The following is a 7,964-nucleotide window of genomic DNA, read 5'->3' on the forward strand; positions in this document are numbered from 1 at the left end:
AAAAAGAAAGCTCTTCGGTAAGTTTCATTGTAAACATTGTAAAATAGACTAGACTTTTCTTCGTATAGCCGGCCTAGCAAAGGCAAAGCAAGTAGTTTAGTTATTTTTATCTTTCTGTACAATACTTATTTTTTTGTATCCCAACCTACTCCAATCCAATTGCTCATCATTTCAATTCTGTCGATTCTACCGATGCAGACTTTATGCAAGAAGATTAGGGGTCTGTTTGAACTTGGATGAGTTAGGAATCCAATCCCCCGACTGATCGCTCTTTGGTGGAACAACAACCCAAATTCATTGTTTCAGAAATAATGAATTGGTCCTAAAGGTATCAACGTTTGTGCTCTCTTCTATTTCTATGAGTGTTTTTGGGGATTTGGTCTGTCGAATTGTTCGACAACGCGTGATTCCATCAGAGCTATCTTCTGTAGATAATTTATGATTCGGCCGACTCTACCATTGTGGTACGCTCCATTGTGTGGGTTTGCTTCAAACGAAACCTCTTTTGATTGTCACGAAACCTAACCCATTGGTTGGTCTTACTAGGTGTTATTACATTAATAAGTATTTCGAGTCATTCCAAATAGCGATTTTGGGTACTAGAAATGGGTCCGAAATAGGATGACTCTTTCAAGACTTTTAACTCGATTTAAATAACTCGATTGTTTCTGGGGGGTCCTGTCGGGATAGTACAGGTCAAAAGTATCTAATTTGGGTATAGGAACCCATGAGTTGTTCTATGTAAGGGTTCCTCATAATTCAACAGATTGAAGATTGAATCAAATCAATTAAGTATAAATCTGGGACAAGGAGAGAGTCTAATTGGTCGATGCATTCTGTTTCTGTTTATGTATTCATATCGAATCAATAGAAACAATGATTCTATACCCCGATCTTAATGAAAAGAATACACCAACGCCAACCGAGTAGAATATACCCTAAATCCCGAGCTAGGCATTCTACTACAAAAGAGAAAAAAAAAAATGAGCCAGACCTCTTCTTTGATTTTATTATATTATTATATTATATTCATTGAATATTTTCATTGAAAATGGAATATTTCCATTTTATTTTCACATAATTATAGATAATATAATTAATATTGAATTAATCTTTTTTTTATTCATTTTTGATGAAAATGAAAATATTCTTTCATTTATTTTTTTTTTTATAGAAAACCCAAGGTAAAGTGAGAGAGTCTTATTTGTACAAGAACATAATATGTCTACACCATATCTAAATAGAATTGAAGAAAGGGTAAGTGGGATTCTATTGGATGAATCTTGAAACGAGGCATGACCCGCAGCAAACAAACTCAACTATGTGGTTCGATCAAAATTGTTGTTTCGACTAAGCAGTTATGGATGAATTGACAATTCCAATTTGAATCGACTAATTCGGTATATTCCACATTCATGAGAGTGCATCTATGTTTCTGCTTTACGAATATGATATTTTCTGGGCATTTCTAATAATATCAAGTCTTATTCCTATTTTAGCATTTCTAATTTCGGGAGTTTTAGCCCCGATTAGTGAAGGACCAGAGAAACTCTCTAGTTATGAATCGGGTATAGAACCAATGGGGGATGCTTGGTTACAATTCCGAATTCGCTATTACATGTTTGCTCTAGTTTTTGTTGTTTTTGATGTTGAAACGGTCTTTCTTTATCCATGGGCAATGAGTTTCGATGTATTGGGTGTATCTGTATTTATAGAAGCTTTCATTTTCGTGCTTATCCCAATTGTTGGTTCAGTTTATGCATGGCGAAAAGGAGCATTGGAATGGTCTTAGCTCCTGAATATTCAGACAATCAAAATCAAAAACAAAGAAAAGATTACATTGAGACAGTTATTAATTCTATTGAGTTTCCGTTACTTGACCAAACAACCCAAAATTCAGTTATTTCAACTACATCGAATGATCTTTCGAATTGGTCAAGACTCTCCAGTTTATGGCCGCTTCTCTATGGTACCAGTTGTTGCTTCATTGAATTTGCTTCATTAATAGGCTCGCGATTCGACTTTGATCGTTATGGATTGGTACCAAGATCGAGTCCTAGGCAAGCAGACCTCATTTTAACAGCCGGCACAGTAACAATGAAAATGGCGCCTTCCTTAGTGAGATTATATGAGCAAATGCCTGAACCAAAATATGTCATTGCGATGGGAGCTTGTACTATTACAGGAGGGATGTTCAGTACGGATTCTTATAGTACCGTTCGGGGAGTCGATAAGCTAATTCCTGTGGATGTCTATTTGCCGGGCTGCCCACCCAAACCAGAGGCAGTTATAGATGCTATAACGAAACTTCGTAAGAAAGTATCTCGAGAAATCTATGAAGATCAAATTGGGTCTCAACAGGAAAATCGATATTTTACTACCAATCACAAGTTTCATGTTGGACGCAGTACTCATACTGGAAATTACGATCAAGGATTACTCTATAAATCTCCATCTACTTCAGAAATACCTCCTGAAACTGAAACATCTTTCAAATACAAAAGTTCAGTATCTTCCCACGAATTAGTGAATTAGGCAGGATGCTTTTGTGCAGAATAACAAACAGCGGGTAAATCTTCATAAATTTCATCGTAAATGTGAAATACTCATACAAATACAAATGTGGGAGAGATCAAGAAGATGCAAGGTCGTTTATCTGCTTGGCTAGTCAAGCATGAGCTAGTGCATAGATCTTTGGGCTTCGATTACCAAGGAATAGAGACTTTACAAATAAAGCCCGAGGATTGGTACTCCATTGCTGTCATTTCATATGTATATGGTTACAATTATCTACGTTCCCAGTGTGCTTATGATGTAGCACCGGGCGGGTTGTTAGCTAGTGTGTATCATCTTACGAGAATACAGTATGGTGTGGATCAACCCGAAGAGGTATGCATAAAAGTATTTGCCCCAAGGAGGAATCCTAGAATCCCGTCTGTTTTCTGGATTTGGAAAAGTGCTGATTTTCAAGAACGGGAATCTTATGATATGTTGGGAATCTCTTATGAAAATCATCCACGCCTGAAACGTATCTTGATGCCTGAAAGTTGGATAGGCTGGCCCCTACGTAAGGATTATATTGCCCCCAATTTCTATGAAATACAAGATGCTCATTGAATGATAAGAAACTAATATTCACTTCTACGACTCCAGATATTCAAGGAATCTTTTTATGTTCTGTTCTAGATGAAACAGAATAACTGGACTCTCATCTCAGTATTATGAATGGGCTACTAAAGGGGCTTCATTGATATTCCCCAATTTGGAAGATATCCATTTCGGATGAGCAAAGCCAATAGGATGAATCAAAAGAGTTCTGCACCATGAACTTTGTACCGCGCACATCACTTAGATGGGCCCCGAAAAGTCACGTAGGAGGGAGTGAAGAAAGAGAAAGTGAAGAAATAGAATATGAAAGAAAATATGAAATTATGAACTCAAAATTCAGAAATGAAAAGGGGATCAGATTTTCTTTGTACTGTATCTGAAATGAATCCTGTCTATTCCTACCCTTCGATTCCTCTCTAGACTAGACTTTTGGGTTTTCAGCCAACTAACTTCAATTCAAATATGTATGAAGTATTAACATTCTTTTTGAGCGAGAGCAGGTACAGTATGAACAAACAAAAAAGAAGAGGGAACAGAATCTAATTCTTTTCTTTACCCATCAAAAAAAAAAATGGGGGATCTAGATATATCCCTAGATGGATAAGTATGTATCATGATCTAGACTATTAACGAATAGAATATGGATCCCGATCCATATCGATTCATTTGTATGAGTATCTATTCGATATATTAACCACGTGCCAGGAACCAGATTTGAACTGGCGACACGAGGATTTTCAGTCCTCTGCTCTACCAGCTGAGCTATCCCGACCATCCCCGACGCATCATCCTACTAGAGGGCTTGGGTCTATGTCAATTAAAGGGACTCAAAAAACATTAGAAAATCTTACCTCAGCCTTGGAATTTCTTGGATCTTCAAAAAGAAGACTTTGTAAGTGTAAGAGTAATGATATGGACTGTGAATGATTCAATAATGGAGATTCCTTGCCATATATGTTCATTTGTACGTAGATCATATCTATCACAAGACTTGTGATAAGAGAGAAAGATTTCTGGTCGGATCCATTTGTGAAAGAGTAGAGTGAGTGAGAAACATAGCTAAGCTCATTTTGAACCACTGACGAAAAAAGAGGATAAATGGTTAGGGAATGGAATAAAATAGGCCTTTTTTTTTTTATTGGGGATAGAGGGACTTGAACCCTCATGATTTCAAAAGTCGACGGATTTTCCTCTTACTATAAATTTCATTGTTGTCGGTATTGACATGTAGAATGGGACTCTATCTTTATTCTCGTCCGATTAATCAGTTCTTCAAAAGATCTTTCAGACTCTGGAGTAAATGATTTGATCACTGAATCTTCGATTCTTCCTTTTGGAATCGATTTAATTTAGCAAGAATTCTGCAATTTTTCATATAAATAATCAAAAAATCCGGATTCGGGTCGTGATTAATCATTTGATATTTAAGTACGTCTATGTACTTAAATAAGGTCATCCTTTCTGGAGTTTTGATAGAAGGATTCCTCTACCAATGTAGTCAACCCCGTTCGTTAGAACAGCTTCCATTGAGTCTCTGCACCTATCCTTCTTTTGATTCTCGCTTTCTGAACCCTTGTTTTCAGAAAACTGGATTTGGCTCAGGATTGCCCATTTTTAATTCCAGGGTTTCTCTGAATTTGGAAGTTACCACTTAGTAGGTTTCCATACCAAGGCTCAACCCAATCAAGCCCGTAGCGTCTACCAATTTCGCCATATCCCCCTTATGAGATCTCGATCTCATTGTGATCCCATCCCCTTCTTTCATTTATGTTGGAACCATTGAATTCATTAGATACTGATTCCTATATCGAAAAAGTGTCTGCTCCTATTTTATTTCTTGCCCATCTTCTTTCATATCTATTGGAGGACCATTCCATTATTTGGTCCAATCAGAAATGATTCTATCATTGATGTATCTGCAATTCAATATGGATGGATATATCCCACATATAGATGTTCCCCCCCCCTCTCATTTTTCCCGCGCAGTTTGGAATACTGGAACGGTCGATATTCATTCTTCTTTTTTTTTTTTTCGTCCTATCTCCTCCCTTTCCGAATGAAACAAAAGGAATATCTCAGTAGGATCTGGATTGCATCCTTATCTTATCCTTTCCTTAGGAACTACACTCTAATAGAAATAGAATTCATATAATCTGCTATAACTGCTATAACTAATAGTTATATTCTATTCTATAATAGAATATAGAATTATTTCATATGTATATAGTATTATTTTGCGTTTTTTAAATTTGATTTGAATGAAAAAAAAAAATTCTAGTGCTAGTGACTACTAATAAATGAAATAATCAAAAATAAATAATCAAATAGAAAATAATCAAAAATAAAATCAAAATTCATATTATATTAATAATTATTAATATTAATTAATATGTTATAATAATTTATAATAATTAATATTAATAATTATTAATAGCTAATAGCTAACTAAGATCCCAATAGTTTCCCGAATTCCTATTCACGCACTATTTCTGTTATATGAGCCCGCTTAGCTCAGAGGTTAGAGCACCGCATTTGTAATGCGATGGTCATCGGTTCGATTCCGATAGTCGGCTTTCTCTATTTGTTCTATTTTTTTTTTTTTATCAGGATTGATCATCTTTCCTTGAGACCAAGGAATATTGAGAAGACCCCCCCCTTTTTTTTCTCCAAATGTCGGGTTACCGATCTATTATGTTATGTCGCGGGAACTTCCAACTATGAATAAAGAATAAAAAACGGATTGGAGCCGTTTGATCTATACAGAACAAATCAAGAAAAGGATCCTTAACTTCCCATATATACAATATACAAAATAATACGGATATTGATACAATTCATCTTATTCCTCTTTGTAGTACTTCAGTGGATTTAGCTTCGTTTATCGTTTAGTTCAGTATTAATTTAGGTTTATTCTGTAAAATGAAATTTCAATAAAATTAAGGAGTCTTTATGTCTCGTTACCGAGGGCCTCGTTTCAAAAAAATACGCCGTCTAGGGGCTTTACCGGGACTCACTAGGAAAAGACCTAGATCCGGAAGTGATCTTAGAAACCAATCGCGTTCCGGGAAAAGATCTCAATATCGTATTCGTCTAGAAGAAAAACAAAAATTGCGTTTTCATTATGGTCTGACAGAGCAACAATTACTTAGATATGTTCGTATTGCTGGGAAAGCCAAAGGGTCAACAGGTCAGGTTTTACTACAACTACTTGAGATGCGTTTGGATAACATCCTTTTTCGATTGGGTATGGCTTCGACCATTCCGGGAGCCAGGCAATTAGTTAATCATAGACATATTTTAGTTAATGGCCGTATAGTAGATATCCCAAGTTATCGCTGCAAACCCCAAGATATTATTACTATGAGGGATGAACAAAGATCCAGAGCTCTGATTCAAAATTATATGGATTCATCCCCCCACGAGGAGTTGGCAAAACATTTGAGTCTTTATTCATCCCAATATAAAGGATTAGTAAATCAAATAATAGATATTAAGTGGATCGGTTTGAAAATCAATGAGTTGCTAGTCGTAGAATATTATTCCCGTCAGACTTGAACCTAACTAAAATAACAAAGCTTTGGACAAGCCCCTTTTTTTTCTTTCGCCGAAGTAAATAGATCTAAGAGGTTTGATCCGGATTTTTCTCCCATTCACGTATTACAAATGGATCAGCGGTGAGATTTTTATTCCTTGTCCATTCTTTCCGTTCCGGTATTTTCCATACCACAGCAATTAGGAATAGAGAATCTATATCAAATAAAGTACGATTGGAATACTCGTATCAATTGTTATTTGATTTGATACATTGTAGTCGGTACCGTTGGTGAATTAGGTGAAGGTACGGAGAGAGAGGGATTCGAACCCTCGGTAAACAAAAGCCTACATAGCAGTTCCAATGCTACGCCTTGAACCACTCGGCCATCTCTCCTACATAATCTTATGATTATGACCCAGAAACCGAGTGAATAGCGAGTCATTCATATTATTGTATTATTGCAATACAGGTATGACCAATCAATTCTAAATAGAAAATAGAAAACTTTTCATTAAAGAAAGATCTTCCCTCGAGGATCGAGGGATAAAAAAACATTTTTTTTCTTATCTTTTTCTTATCTTATTAAAAAGATTAAAAAAAAATAGATAGAATCTATCTATTCATGTTTGTCAAGAAGACGATCCCGTCTTATTCTTAGATTTATACTGGATTAAACCAATGAATTGGAACAAGTCAACTGACCCTATTTTATACTATGGTTACATTTAGACTATTATGGTTCCATAGGAATTCCAAAATTCCTTTCTAGTTTCAGATTTCTCAACAACAATTCCTCTCATGAGCTACCCCACAATCTATTACAAATTCATGAATCGTCCCATGGATTTTTTTGATATTTCGATTGCGTGGTGTATACACACTATGCACAAAAAATGGATGGTTATTCTTATTCTATTTTCATCATGGAATGATTCTATTATTTGATTTGATTTTTTTTTTCTTTGGATCATAATCAAATCAAAACTTCTAGAGTCATCAGAATCTGTAGGAAAAACTTCCTTGATTCCTGAGCTTCGATAAAATAGGAATAGTTCCGTTCATTGGTATACTACTTAATATTTATACTTAATACTTAATTTAAATGAAATACAATCGGATTCAAATATTTCCTATCCATCCCTGCCCCAAAGGGACAATTTGAGTGGAAGGTCGACACCTTTTTTTTTAGAATGAGTCCGTTTGTTTTTATGTGATTTCGTACTATACAATTCCTTTGTTTGTGGGATCATTTTCCCTCTAGGGGTAATGAGAAGAATTATGGAATGGATTGTTAACCATGCCTAGATCTCGGATAAATGGA

At 35.6% G+C, this 7,964-nt stretch overlaps 3 non-coding genes across 3 annotated transcripts; 1 reads left to right on the plus strand and 2 right to left on the minus strand.

Annotated features, from left to right (window-relative positions):
- Positions 1 to 3,807: 3,807 nt before the first annotated feature.
- TRNAF-GAA (transfer RNA phenylalanine (anticodon GAA)) lies at positions 3,808 to 3,880 on the minus strand. The gene has a single exon. It is a non-coding gene; the product is annotated as a tRNA-Phe (tRNA).
- Positions 3,881 to 5,608: 1,728 nt separating this feature from the next.
- On the plus strand, positions 5,609 to 5,681 carry TRNAT-UGU (transfer RNA threonine (anticodon UGU)). Its single transcript has one exon. It is a non-coding gene; the product is annotated as a tRNA-Thr (tRNA).
- A 1,268-nt stretch (positions 5,682 to 6,949) lies between these two features.
- Positions 6,950 to 7,036, minus strand: TRNAS-GGA (transfer RNA serine (anticodon GGA)). The gene has a single exon. It is a non-coding gene; the product is annotated as a tRNA-Ser (tRNA).
- Between the last annotated feature and the right edge of the window lie 928 nt (positions 7,037 to 7,964).

Source organism: Tasmannia lanceolata, unplaced genomic scaffold, assembly GCF_043159265.1.
Source record: "Tasmannia lanceolata isolate RefF3 unplaced genomic scaffold, GAP_Taslan_0.1 ptg000300l, whole genome shotgun sequence".
In the NCBI taxonomy this organism is placed as follows: Eukaryota; Viridiplantae; Streptophyta; class Magnoliopsida; order Canellales; family Winteraceae; genus Tasmannia; species Tasmannia lanceolata.